Raw genomic sequence first — 15,441 nt, forward strand, 5'->3', positions numbered from 1 at the left:
GGGGCCATTGGCCCATCCAGGTGTCCTTTTCATCTGAGACCCCCTCCCCTTGTACCTGATTGGGGGTCTTTGGGTTCCTCCCCTCTCCCTCTCCCCAGGTAAAAGGGCAAGCACACCATATGCTCGAGAGTTCTGTTGGAACTGTTGGTGCATTCAGGGGCCACGCGGCCCAGAATAAAAACTCGGGATTAAAAACTCTCCATCAGGACCCACTCCTTCCTTCACCATTCACCTTAACAGCTCCTCCAGTCACAGGGAGGGCTGAGGAGTGACCCTGTAAGAGAATAAGCTGCAGCTTGAAACCATCGGAGCTCTGACATGCCTGGACTTGTCCCCACATGCTCAGCTGTGACTCACAGCTAGCCACAGCATCTCTGGGGAGAAACACCACAGTTGCTGATATTTGGTTTGGCAGCAGGGACCAGACAAGCCAAGGCACATCCCGTTCAGTAATATTGGTACAAACCAATAGGTTTGTCATCAGGATGCAAAGGAATCGTAAAAAAATAATCCTTCAAATCAATGAACAAGATCTCCCATCCTGTGGGGAGCATGGTGGGTGAGGGCATACCAGGCTGCAATGCCCCCATGCTTTCCATGACTGCATTAACCTTACGGAGGTCCTGCAAGAGCATTCACTTCCCAACTTTTACTCGATCACAAAAACAGGAGCGTTCCAGGGACTGGTAGAGTGCTCAATGTGTCCCTGCCAAAGCTGGTCCTGAACCAAATCACGAAGGGCGACTAATTTACCATGTGGTAGGGGCCACTGGTTCTCCCAGGTGGGTTTAGTCACTAGCCACCGTAAAGGCAGCGTAGGATATTTTGTGCCCTTCAGCACAGTGACCCCCATCAAAAATCCATCCAAATCCATACCCCCCAGGCTGCCAGCACATCCCGTCCCCAGAGGGTGATTGGAGCTGCAGTGACATAGGGTTGCACCTTGGCTGTCTGCCCATCTGAGTTTTTGATCAACACGGCCCATTGGCTTATAAAGGTCTGTGTTGTACCCCCCAACCCTTTGACAGCCGCACCCAGAGTCCAAAGGCCACTTAGGAGGCCACGCAGAGGAGGAGATGACTGTCACGTTGATCAAACCTTGCAGCTGAACCTGAGGCAGGCTGGCACCCGGTAGAATCATGGAGCACGCTATCTGAGGCAGCAGAGTAGGTATGTCTGTGGACCAGAGGACTTGTGGCAGTCCTGTGGATCCGAAGCCACCATCTCCACGCAGCTGCTGGTCAGCCCTGGGAACACATGACTGGAAAGGCACAAGTTGAGCAATGTGAGTCCCGGCTGGAATAGTGATGGAGGGGTGGGTGTGGAAACCATGGCACAAATTTGGCCCATGAAATCAGAGTTAATGACACCTGGGTGCACAAAGATCCCTAGAAGGGTGGTACTAGATCGTCCTACCAGCAATGCACTCAAGTCCACGGCCCAAAGGCCCAAATGCATTCAGAGGAGCCTTATGCACACTACAAGAAGCTGACTGCTGCTGTGGTGTGCACATCCACCCTGGCAGAACCATGGGTGCCTGCCTTGAGTTGGCTGAGACACCCTGTGCCAGTGCCATGTCCTAAGGAATCATTTGTGTCAATGTGCAGTTCCCCTGTGCACTCCGTCCCCTGCTTCCCAAACCTGCCAAACATTTGCCATTGGCATGGTGGGTGGACCTGCATTTATTTGCAAAATGACCTGGCTTCCCACACCTTGAGCACAAGAAATTAGTTTGTTCCCTTTTTCACTACTGTCCCCTTTTTCTGCTTGCTAATTTTCTTCCCTTTCCTACAGTGGCCATCCCCAGAGAGTGCCTGGTCTGTCTGCAAAGCAGCTTCCAGAACAGACATTTTGTGGTCCACAGTAACTATCTTGTACATGCTTCAATCATTTCTGTCAATGATGGGTCACCTGGCAGCGCATTTAAGATCTTTCTGCAATCACCATTTGTGTTATCTCTCGCTAAAGTCTTACATAGAATTTGCCTCAAATTATCATCCCCAACCTGCTTCTCTAACGCTGACGCAAACCTTTCAACAAAGGGCAAGAACAATTCCTTCGCTCCCTGGGTTATTTTCACATATTGTGGCCTGGGAGTGGCTGTTTCTATGGTTTTCAACAATGCCATGAAGCCTACCTTTTGGGCCTGCTCGATAATGAGAGGGTCCCAGGTGGCCTGAAGATCAGGCTTAGAAAAGGCCCACGAGCGCATCCACACCCTCTAGGATGGATGAGGATCTAAGATGAGGCACATGCTGCCACCCTTTCAGCCATCCATCCCCAGCTGGTTATGAAAACGTGAAATGGCACTGGCTGGAACAACACAGAGGCCAAATTCTTACTATCATAGAGAGCAAGCAGGTCAGGGTTTATCACTCTGAGAACCTGCATAAGTTGAGCAGAACCCAGCCCGTACTTCACCACCTTATCTTGCAAATCTTCAACAACCTGCCAGGCCATGACCTTGTGTCTGTCATTTTGTCCCATATTCGGGACCACTTTGTGCATGGGAAAAGCCTGAATTGCACCTTTCAGTGAACCCCCATCACCCTGATCCCTCTGTACCACATCCTGAGCTGGCAGAGGAACTGTCTGACCGTCACTTATGGTCTCTTCCCCCCAGAGTGGTGGGTCAGTCTGATTTATACAGAGGGTATTTATTTATTTATAGGCTGTATGGTGCACACATAAACTGATAGATTATATTGCACCAGCCAGCAGCTCTAGGAATTCTCAATAATCATTATCAGTATCAAATACCGTATCAAACTGCAGGTAATAAATAACAATGTGCAAAATGCAATATGAAAGTGCAAAAGGCAATAAAAAAGTACAAAAGGCATTACTAAACTGCAAAAGGCAGTACAAAAGTGCAAAAGTCAATTATTAAATTGCCATTTATGACCCGGCTCTGCTGCAGGCACAGTGGAAAGCTGGAAGCTCTTGAGGGGACTCATTCACCCCTGTCCCCTTCCCTGAGTGTCTCCACAGTGTCCCTGAGTGATGTCACCCTAGAAATTCCAGCCAGGACTTGGGGCAATTTCAATGAAAATTCCCAGAAAATGCCCCAGTTTTGTCTCAAATACTTCATGGAGAGGGCACAGGTGACTGCAGCGGTGTCCCCAGTGATGTCACTGAGGCGATGATGTTGCAGCGGTGATGTCACCGTCTTGAAGCAGCTTTGGAACATCCTCGATGGCTTTTTGACACTGCTCAGCCACCGCGCTGCTGCCAGGGCCACCGGGGCCACCGTGGCCACCATAGGGACTCAAGAGGAGGTCGTGGATGTCCCCAAGTGTCCCCAGCAGGTGACAGGTGAACAGGCAGGCGCTGGCCTCCCACAGCTGCTCAGCCTTGGCCACTTTGGCCACCAAGTGCTCAGGGTCATCGGGGAATGCCTCGTGTGCCCACTTCAGGGTGGTCTCGATGTCCTTGAGCTGGCACTTGATGTAACTGATGGCTCTGTCACACACGTCCTCCAAGTGTTCCAGTGGCCTCAGGGCCACCTCTGTCCAATGTCCCATCCTGATGGTCACCCTTGCCTGGCTGGTGGCCACCATGGCCTCTCCCACAACCTCGCTGGTGGGCGCTGCCACCTGGGCATCGCGCGTGGCTCCTGCCAAGGTCTCCTCATCCGTGTCCAGGGCCACCATCAGCTGCTGGGCTGTGGCCGCCAGGTTGTCACCAGCTGTGTCCCTGTGGGTGGCCTCATCCTGCTGATCCCTGGCCTGAGAGATGGCCACGGTGGTGGCTGTGTCCTCGCAGGTGTCACAGAGCCTGATGAACTTCTCAACCAGCTGTTCCCAGCTCTCTGTGAGTGCGGCCACCAACTCCTGCCAGGCCTTGGCTGCGGCTCTCACATCGGCCCAGGTGGTCCCAGGGGTAGCCCTGAGGGTGGCCAGAGCCTGACCCAGGGAGGTGACACCAGGGTGGCCCAGGGAGGGGACATTGCCATGGCTCAGGGTCTCACGGAGGCTCCAGGTGAATCTCCCCAGGGTGTGGGTAGGAACATTGGGGACACACGTCCCTGTGTGACCCGGTCACAATGGATGCCACCTCACCCAGGGTGGCCATCATGGTGACCTGCCACTCGAGCAGGGGCAGAAGTGACCAGGCCGAGGGTGGGGACATCAAGGTAGCTTAGGGAGGTGACACCACGGTGGTTCAGAGCACCCCGGAGGCACCAGGCAAAGCTCCTCAGGGCCACGGGCAGGGACTTTGGGGACACGCACTGCTGCTCATCCCTCTGTGGCCTGGTCACTGTGGTCACCACCGCACCCAGGGTGGCCACCATGGACACCAGAGCCTCCAGCAGCTGGGTAGGGGACAGGGGAGGTGTCAGGGACCTGGTGACATTTGTGGCCTCCTGCGGTGGCCCCTGTGCCCTCCGAATGTCCTCTTTGCCCCTCCCTGGAGGGCTCTGCTGTCCCCTCTGTCCCTTTGTCACCCCCTGTCCCCTCTGCTTCCCCCTGCCACCCACCCCCGCTGTCACCTCTGCTGCCCTCGGTTCCCTCCACCCCTCTGTCACCTCCCTGCTTCCTGACACACCCTCCTGTCCCCTCTGTCACCCCCGTGTCCCCCCATGCTGGCATTGTCACACCTCTTCAGGCTCCATGGCCACTGGGGACACTCTGGGGACACTCTGGAGATACTCCGGGGACACCTTGGGGAAGCTCTGGGGATACTCCAGGTGACAAACACGCCCAGGTGACAGTTGGGGACACACGGGAATGTGGCACAGCAGGAGGGAGGAAGTAGGAAGAGGTGACGTCACTGTCCCCTCTGACCCCCTGGCTGTGGGGCCAGGGCGGGGTCCCCAATGTCCCCAACGTCCCCAATGGGACCCCGATGTTCCCTGAGTGTCCCCACATGGCCCTGGTGTTGCCCTGATGTCCCTCACAAGGCACAAGTGTCCCCCAGTGTCCAGCTGGGGACACCAGGGACACACTGGGGTCCTGTTGGGGACCTTAGGGATACCCCCGTGTCCTTCTGTTGGGGACACTGGGGTCACCTTGACGTCCCCTGTCCTGTTTTGGGTCACCACGATGTCCCCAATGTCCCCACAGGGTCTCTAGCAGGACCCTGTTTTGTCGACAGTGTCCCCAACAGGACATCAGGGGACACTTGGGCCTTGTTGGGGACTCTGAGGGGACATTGGGGTCCCGTTGCGGACATTGGGGGTGAATTTTTGGGGCACCTGCCCTGGTGCCACAGGCCAGGGGACAGTGACGTCACCTCTTCCTGCTTCCTCTATCCGGCCACGCCACATTCCTGCTTGTCCCCAGCTCTGACCCGGGCGTGTTTGTCACCCAGAGTGTCCCCCAGAGTGTCCCCGGAGGGTCCCCAGAGTGTCCCTGGAGCGTCCCAGGGGCCATGGAGCCCCTCGAGGTGAGACAATTCCAGAGTGGTGGGGGGGAGGGGACAGAGGGGACACGGGGGTGACAGAGGAGACATGGGGGTGGCAGGAGGGGACAGGAGATGGCAAAGGGACAGGAGGAAATAGTAGGAAGGGGGAGGGTGACAGAGGAATAGAGGGGGGGACAACAGGAGGTGGCAGGGGGTGGCAGAGGGGATGAGGGGATGAGAAATGGACAGAGGGGACAGCAGAGTCCTCCAGGGAGGGGACAAAGGGGACCCTCGGGGGCAGGGGGCCACCGCAAGAGGTCACAAATGCCACCAGGTCCCTGACACATCCCCTGTCCCCTCCCCAGCTGTCCCTGGCCCTGCTGCAGCCACAGGTCACCATGGTGGCCACCCTGGGCGAGCTGCTGGCCACGCTGCCTGGGCGGGATGAGATGATGCGGCTGTTCATGTCCTCAAAGTGCCCATACTCGGAGCTGGAGGAGTTCACCAGGGTGCTCCGGGCCACCATCAAGCGCATCGATGACACCTGGTGGTGCCGAAATGTCACCTTCGATGATGATGACCCTGTCACCTCCATGAGCTGGGCCATGGCTGCCTACAAGAGCACCTCATGGACCGCCTGGGAATGTGCGAAAACGGCGGCCATCGTGTGGCAGGCGTCCTTGGAGGTGCTCATGGAGAGGTGGGTCGAGCTGACCAGGAAGGCCACCAAGCTCCGCAATGCCAGGTGGGAGGTGGTCAGTGAGGCGGCCGACATGGCGATCACCGCCACCTCCTTGGCAAGCTCCCTGCAGGAGGAGGTTGCCCGTTACGGGACAGCGCAGGAAAACAAGATGGAGCTGGGTCAGGCCCTGGGCAGGCAGGAGGGGGCCGAGGTGGTGGACACACTGGAAGCCCAGATGAGAAGACAGGCCAAGGAGGCTGTCAGTGAGGCAACAAGGACCACCAAGATGAGACAGTGGGTGGAGGTGGCCCTGGGACTGCTGGAGCGCTTGGTGGCTGTGTGTGACGAAGCCACCGCGTTCCCCTGGGAGCTGCAGTGCATGGTTGGGGACATCGAGGCCACCCTGGAGGGGACAAATGAGATGTCCCCTGATGTCCCTGAGGACTTTGTGGCCAAGGTGGCTGAGGCTGAGTGGCTGTGGGAGGCCAACGCCCGCCTGGCCAAGGATCACCTGCTGGGGACAGTTGATGACATTGTCAAGTTCTATTTCGATGGTGCTCCCGCCAGCCCCAGTGCCTGTGGGGTGGCCGAGCGGTGCCTGAGAGCCACCAAGGACATCCCAAGGCTCCTTCGACCCCAGGAGTGTCCCCAAGGTGTCCCCAAAGTGTCCCCATGAGCGTGGAGCTCCAAGAGGTGCAATGGGGGTGGGGGGGGAGAGGGGGAGTGAGGGGACACTGGGTGGGGAGGGGGTAGAGGGGTGGGGATGGGGAAGGGGCAATGGGGCATGGGGGGCACAGGGGCAGGTGGGAGGGTGGCAGCCGGGACAAGAGGCTGTACTGTACAAGTGGTCTGTACTGGTTTATACGGGTCCATACTGGTCCATACTGGTCTATACTGGGACATAGGGCAGGGGTGTCACAGTGCAGCCAGTCTGAAGCTGCCCCCCAAATTCAACCAGCCTAGAAGTAAACAAGTCCCTGGGGGAACAAGGCTAGCTTGGATTCAATTCTACACAGGGGCCCTCAGCCAGTGTCTTTCAGCCCTAAATGCAGACCTGTCATTGGCCAGGGAGCTGGACGGTGCTGACACCTCAACCAATCACATCTGTAAACGAGGGAAATTTGAAGCTCCTATGAAAGGAGCTGTGAGAATAAACCTGAGGCTGTTATTCACAGGGATCTTTGAGAGTTGGGTTGTTTGTACCTCGCTGAGGAACGGCCTCCACTGTGATATGTAATGACCCATGAAGTGATGCGGCTCAGCTATTCTCTGTGTTACAGAGCAGGGGAGACTGAACTGTGCAAGAGCTGGAAAAACCTGGTAAGGCAAGGAAACCAGACAGTGTAGGAGGCAGGAAAAGACAGAAAGGCTAAAAAACTGAACAGCGTAGGAGTCAGAGAAAGAAAAAACCTGAAAAAATAGAAGGAAAAACCCACCAAAGAAATAGGCGGATTAACCTCCGTAGAGGAACAACCAGTCGTTAAGATATGAACTTTTATTTTACTTCAACGAGGAAAAGAGTATGAGCAACAAGCTCTGAAAGCCACCAAGGACATTATAAAACTTTTGATGCTTATTTCAAACTCTCATGTACTCATGTTTCTCTGATGTTTTAAAATGAAATTACAACATAACCTGGCAAGCCAACAGCTCCTCGGAAGCAGAAGATTGTCAATGGTAAGACAATCTGCCCATCTCCTCACTCCGAGACTCAAATATTTAGCAAACATCAGTGGTAGAAATATGTGTGGTTTTAATTGAAATAGTTTTGAGTTGAATTGTTTATTGTTTGTAGTGTTAAGTTGGAACTTTGTAACTTCTAAACATAAAGGCTGTGGCATGCTAACCTAAAGGATTCTAATGTAGGTGATTTTGCCTGACAGCTTCTGGATGTGAACATCACAACTCCAGTGATGCACGAGGTACATCACTAGCTGTGGGAGACTGGGCTTGTTGAGTTGGGTGAAAAAGCCTTCTTCAACTAGGCTCATCATTTACATTTTTTAATCTAACCAAGAGGATGAATTGTCACATTGCAGCTGATCTGAAGCTGCCCCCTAAACTCCACCAGCCTAGAAGAAAACAAGTCCCTGGATAAGGCAAGGATAGGTTGGATTCAAACCCAAGCAAAGACCTCAGGCAGCCCTGCTCAAGCTTAGACACAGATACACCACTGGCCAGAGAGCTGGGTGGAGAGAACCCATCCAATCAGCTGTCTTAAGCCAGCAGATTCAAACCCCTTGTATAAAGAGGGTCTGAACAATAGTGAGGCTGTTTGTCACAAGAACCTTTTAGAGTTTGTGTCGTTTGTGTGTCTCTGACTAATGACCCCCTTCGTAACACATATGAGTGTAATTTTGTGTTTCAGTTGTGGACTGGGATGTGAACCTTGGCTGTGGTGTGAGAGTGAAATCTGTCATGAGAGGTGGCGTTGCACAGCCACACAAAAGAGTGCCTGGGGCTGGGAGTGAGAAAGAGCCAGCATTCAGGCATGATTATTTTTTTTAATTTGTGTTGAAAATAGTGTGTGGGAAAAAAGCATTTAGTTCCCAGAGCCTGAAGAGTACTTGAGACGGACTGGGAAAATACCTGTGAATGGAGTAGAGTAAGATTTGCTTGAAATTTAAGAAAGAAGAAAAAAAAAGTTGTGGGGACAGTGCTGGGATAAGCCAAGAAAATGGGACACAAAGCAAGCAAAGAGAAAACCCCCAGGGGAAAGGGGAGCAGGGAAACATCAATGGATATACCTTCAGATAGCCCCTAGGGATAAAATTGGCACAGTGGGAACATAACCCTGACACAAAGAATAAAAATAAAATCAAAATGATTAATTATGATATGATGAAATAGACTAAAGAGGAGATAAGATCTGATTATTCATACTGGCCAAAAGAGAGTTCCTTTGAGGGGTGGATGTGCCAAACTTTGAATATTCATGTGAATGCCTAAGAACTAGTCAGTCAGGAAAAAACTGATTCTGCTGCCAGTTGGAAGGGTGAGGCTTCCGTGGAAAAGGAGAACTTGTTTAAATGAAAAGAAATGAAAAACTGGGACCCCTTGGAGTGTGTGTCCCCTCCATATCTGCCAGCACCTGATGCACCCCCTGCAGCCCCTGATGGACCCAGCCAGAATATCTGGGGCAGACCGGTCCAGCCAGAGGAGTGGAAAAATGAGAACCAAGCAGTGGCACTAAACCCCCTCTGGGAAGTGACATTGGCTGGGGCACACAGGGATTCGGGTTTGTCACTGCCCCACTTAATTCCTGCAAAGTGAGAGCATTTAAAAAGGAATTAAAAATTCTACTAGAAGATCCGATTGCATTAGCAGAACAAGTAGACCAATTTTTGGGACCTAATGTTTATACCTTGGACAAAGTACAATCTATAATAAACCTTTTGTTTAAAGCTGTGGAAAGACAAATGATCTGAGCAGCAGGGATGTGGATTTGGGAGAGGGAACATGTACACCACGGACGCCGCGAGGAGCAGAAAATGCCCTTGCAATGCCCTAATTGGGACCACCATAACCCCGGGGGAAGGCAAAACATGGAAGATTATAGAGCATTAATTGTCAGGGGGAATTAGGGAGGCTGTTCCCCCCAAACTCAGAATGCCCACAAGGCATTTGCTGAACAACAAAAGAAGGAGGAGACTCCAAGTGAGTGGCTGGAGAGGTTAAACAGAAATATGAGACAATACTCAGGTATAGACTCTGATACAACAGCTGGACAAGCTTTATTGAAGATAACCTTTGTCACTCGTGCTTGGCTGGATATAAGACAAAGCTAGAAAGACTGCGGGAATGGCAGGAGAAGGGATTGAATGACATGATAAAAGGAGCCCAGAAGGTCAAGGTACGGAGGGATGAGGAGAAATCCAAGGGGAAAGCAAAAATAATGGCAGCTGCTATTGCTGAGGGGAACCAGCATGGAAGGACCCAGCGCCAGAGGGAAGTGAGACCCTGTCAGGGCAAGGCAAATGGGTGCAGGGGGAGGATAATGGGACCAGAGCTCCCTGGGGAAAAGGCCCTAAAAGGGGAGAGGGCAATTGAACAACCGAGGCCCTGTCACCAATGCAGGGAAATTGGGCATTTGAGATGAAACTGCCCATGGAGGGAAAGGCACCTGAAGGTTTTTGAGGAGGCTCAAGAAATGATCTGCTGTACCCATGATGGAAAGTTGCCTCATTCACCACCACCAAACTGCCAATGAGTGTCCCTGAGTGGCCCCAGAGTGTCCCAAGAGTGTCCCAGTGACATGACCCCAGCCATTCCCATCAGGATTTTGGGCAATTTTAATGAAAATTCCCAGGAAATTCCCCAAAGTTGTCTCAAATCTCTGGCGGGGACGAGGGAGTGGACAGGTGACACCAGAGATATCCCCAATGATTTCACCACCCCTGATGACATCACAGCAGTGACATCACTGTCCCCGCAGCAGCTTCGGGATGGCCTCGACAGCTTTTTGGCACTGCATGGCCACTGCATGGCCAGTGGGGCCACCAGGGACAGCAGGGACACTCGAGAGGAGTGCACGGATGTCCCCGATTGTTCCCAGCAGGTGATCACTGACCAGGCAGGTGCTGGCGTTCCACACCTGCTCGGCCTCGGCCACCGCAGCCACCAAGCTGTTGGGGACGTCAGCTGTTGGGGACATCCCCTCCAGGGAGGCCTGGATGGCCCTGAGCCAGCGCAGCAGCTCCTGGGGGAACGCGGTGGCTTTGTCACACGCAGCCACCAAGCGCTCCAGTGGGCCAAGGGCCGCCTCTGCCTGCTGGCCCCTTTTAGTAGCCGCCCCTGCCATGCTGGAGGCCACCACAGCCTCTTCCATGGCCTTGATGGCCGCCTGCTCCTTGTTTGTTATTGCACCATACGGGCATTGTGTGTGGCCCTAGCTGAGGCCATCTTCTCCTTATCCAGTGGCAGCAGCTGCTGCCTGGACTCATCTCACATGTTGTGCAGAGATGACTCCCAGCAGGCAGCCTCGTCTTTCAGGTCCCCGGCCTGGGTGTTGGCGGTGGCCGCAGTGGTGGCCTCCCTGGTGGCCGTGTCCCTGCAAGTGTCATGGAGCTCGGTGGCCTCCCTGGCCAGCTGGGCCCAGCTGTCCTCCAACGTGGCCACCGAGTCCCGCCAGGTGCTGGCTGCATCTCTCACATAGGCCCAGGAGGCCCCCGGGGTGACCCCAAGAGCAGCCAGGGCCCGACCCAGGGAGGTGACTCCGGGGTGGTCCAGGGTGTCCCGGAGGTGGCCGATGAAGGTCCCCAGGGCCGCATGCAGGGACCTTGGGGACACGCCCAGCAGCACATCCCCGTATGGCCTGGCCACAGTGGCTGCCAGCTCACCAAGCCTGGCCACCACGGCCACCAGCGCCTCCAGCAGCTGTGGAGGGGACAGGGGAGATGATGGGGAGCTCGTGGCACTTGTGACCCCCTGCGGTAGCCCCTGTGCACTCACAGGGTATCCTTTGTCCCCTTCCTGGAGGGCTCTGCTGTCCCCTCTGTCCCTTTGTCACCCCCACATTCTTTCTGGCACCTCCTGCTACCCCCCACTGTTCTCCCCACCACTCTTGCTCCTCTCCAGCCCTCTGTCACCTCTCCCTTCCTGCCATGTGTCTGTCCCCTTTGCCATGACCCTGTCCCCTCCTGCAACCCCACCGTGTCCCCTCCACCACCCTGTTCCCCTCTGTACCCCCTGTCCCCACCTGCCACCTCCCATGTCTCAGTCTCTTCCCCCCTCAGCACATCGGGATTGTTGCACCTCTTGGGGCTCCATGGCCACTGGGGACACTCTGGGAACACTCTGGGAGTGCTGGCAGAGGGAGGTGACACACCCAGGAGACACTTGGAAGACACACGGGGTGGTGGGGAGCCTATGGGGGGATTAGGCGGGGAGAGGTGACTTCACCCCTGGCCCCACCCCCCTCCTGCGGGGCCACCGCGGGTCCCCAATGTTCCCACCCATGTCCCCAACAGGATCCCAATGTCCCCTGAGTGTCTCCAACATGACCCCAACAGGAGCCCGGTGTCCCCTCAGGAACCCTACATGGCCCCAGTGTCCTTTCAGGATCCCCAACAGAGCCCAAATGTCCCCCCAGTGTCCCCAACAAGGCCCAAGTCTCTCCCCAATGTCCTCTTGGGGACACTGGGGGACACACTGGGGTCCTGTTGGGGACACTGGGGGACACACTGGGGTCACATGCGGACACTGTGGGGACATGGGGCTCACCACAGCAGTGGCACCAGGGACACAGCAGTGCCACCACTTCCATCCCTGTGCCACCAGCCCAGTGTCCCCAGTTCCATCTCAGTGTCATCCCAGTGTCACCCCACTGCTCCCAGTGCCACCCCTGTGCCACCACCCCATTGTCCCCATACCAATGTCACCAGCCCAGTGTCCCCAGTTGCATCCCAGTGTTCCCTCCAGGGTGACAGTTCAATCCCAGTGTCCCCATCCCAGGGGCAGGGGAAGGTCTCTACTGGTCTGTGGAGCTCCATACTGGTCTGAGCTGGTCTCTACTGGTCTCTACTGGTCCAAACGGGTCCAAACTGGTTTCCTGCATCCCCTGCTGCCCCTGCTGCACTTTACTGGTCCATACTGGTTTATGCTGGTCTGAACTGGTTCATACTGGTCACGGCAGGGGAAAGTCTCTGTTGGTCTCTAGATATTCATACTGGTTCATACTGCTCTGAACTTGATTCTACTGGTCCATACCAATCTGAACTGGTCCCCACTGCTCTGTACTAGTTCTTACTGGTCCATACTGCTTCATACTGGTCTATACTGGTCAAGGCAGGGGAAAGTGCCTCTTGGTCTGTAGAAACTCATATTGGTCTGAACTGGTCTGAACTGGTCCCCACTGCTCTATACTGGTTCATACTGATCCTTACTGCTCCACAGAGTCTCATAGTGGTCTATACTGGTTTATACCAGTCCGAACTGGTCTAGACTGGTCAGGGAAGAGAGAAATGTCTACTGGTCTGTAGATATTCATACTGGTCTATAGTGGTCTGTACTGGTTCATACGGGTCCATACCGGTCCATACTGGTCCATACTGGTCTATACTGGGACATAGGGCAGGGGTGTCACAGTGCAGCCAGTCTGAAGCTGCCCCTCAAATTCAACCAGCCTAGAAGTAAACAAGTCCCTGGGGGAACAAGCATAGCTTGGATTCAATTCTACACAGGGGCCCTCAGCCAATGTCTTTCAGCCCTAAATGCAGACCTGTCATTGGCCAGGGAGCTGGACGGTGCTGACACCTCAACCAATCACATCTGCAAGCGAGGGAAATTTGAAGCTCCTATGGAAGGAGCTGTGAGAATAAACTCGAGGCTGTTATTCATAGCGATCTTTGAGAGTTGTGTTGTTTGCACGTCGCCAAGGAATGGCCTCCACCATAATACGTGTGTACAGAGCAGGGGAGACTGAACTGTGTAAGAGCCGGAAAAAGCCAGTAAGGCAAGAAACCCAGGCCGTGTAGGTTTTGTGTCTCTGACGAATGACCCCCATCGTAACACATATGAGTGTAATTTAGTGCTTAAGTTGTGGATTGGGATGTGAACCTTGGGTGTGGTGTGAGTGTGAAATCTGTCATGAGAGGTGGCATTGCACAGCCACACAAAAGAGTGCCGGGGGCTGGGAGTGAGAAAGAGCCAGCAATCAGGCATGACATTTTTAAAAATTTCTGTAGGAAATAGTGTGTGGGAAAATTGCATTTAGTTCCACGAGCCTGAACAGTACCTGAGAAGGACTGGGAAAATACATGTGAAAAGAGAAGAGTAGGATTTGCTTGGAAGTAAAGAAAGAAGGAAAATAAAGTTGTGGGGACAGTGCTGGGATAAGCCAAGAAAATGGGACACAAAGCAAGCAAAGAGAAATCCTCCAGGGGAAAGGGGATGAGGGAAACATCAATGGATATACCTCCAGATAGCCCCTAGGGATAAAATTGGCACAGTGGGAACATAACCCTGACACAAAGAATGAAAATAAAATCAAAATGATTAATTATGATATGAAGAAATAGACTAAACAGGAGATAGGATCTGATTATTTATACTGGCCAAAATAGAGCTCCTTTGAGGGGTGGATGTGCCAAACTTTGAATATTCATGTGAATGCCTAAGAACTAGTCAGTCAGGAAAAATATGATTCTACTGCCAGTTGGAAGGGTGAGACTTCCCTGGAAAAGGAGAACATGTTTAAATAAAGAGAAATTAAAAACTGGGACCCCTTACAGTGTGTGTCCCCTCCATATGCGCCAGCACCCGATGCACCCCCTGCAGCCCCTGATGGACCCAGCCAGAATATCTGGGGCAGACCGGTCCAGCCAGAGGAGTGGAAAAATGAGAACCAAGCAGTGGCACTAAACCCCCTCTGGGAAGTGACATTGGCTGGGGCACACAGGGATTCGGGTTTGTCACTGCCCCACTTAATTCCTGCAAAGTGAGAGCATTTAAAGAGGACTTTAAAATTCTACTAGAAGATACAATTGCATTAGCAGAACAAGTAGACCAATTTTGGGACCCCATGTTTACAGCTTGGACAAAGTACAATCTATAATAAACCTTTGGTTTACTACCAAGGGAAGACAAATGATCTGAGCAGCAGGGATGTGGATTTGGGAGAGGGAACATGTACATCACGGACGCCAACTGAGTGGCTGGAGAGGTTAAAAAGAAATACAAGACAATACTCAGGTGTAGACTCTGATACAACAGCTGGACAAGCTTTATTGAAGATAACCTTTGTCACTCATGCTTGGCTGAATATAACGAAAAGCTAGAAAGACTGGGGGAATGCAGGATAAGGGATGGAATCACCTGATAAAAGGAGCCCAGAAGGTCAAGGTACGGAGGGACGAGGAGAAAGCCAAGGGGAAAGTGAAAATAATGGCAGCTGCTATTGCTGAGGGGAACCAGGGTGCAAGGACCCACCCCCAGAGGGAAGTGAGACCCTGTCAGGGCAAGGCAAACGGGTGCAGGGGGAGGATAATGGGACCAGAGCTCCCTGGGGAAGAGGCCCTAAAAGGGGAGAGGGCAATTGAACAACCGAGGCCCAATCTGTCACCAATGCAGGGAAATTGGGCATTTGAGATGAAACTGCCCATGGAGGGAAAGGCACCTGAAAGTTTTTGAGGAGGCTCAAGAAATGATCTGCTGTACCCATGATGGAAAGTTGCTTCATTCACCACCACCAAACTGCCAATGAGTGTCCCTGAGTGGCCCCAGAGTGTCCCAAGAGTGTCCCCAGTGATATGATGCCAGGAATTCCCATCAGGATTTTGGGCAATTTTAATGAAAATTCCCAGGAAATTCCCCAAAGTTGTCTCAAATCTCTGGCGGGGACGAGGGAGTGCACAGGTGACACCAGAGATATCCCCAATGATTTCACCACCCCTGATGACATCACAGCGGTGACA

Source organism: Passer domesticus, chromosome 26, assembly GCF_036417665.1.
Source record: "Passer domesticus isolate bPasDom1 chromosome 26, bPasDom1.hap1, whole genome shotgun sequence".
Taxonomy (NCBI): domain Eukaryota; kingdom Metazoa; phylum Chordata; class Aves; order Passeriformes; family Passeridae; genus Passer; species Passer domesticus.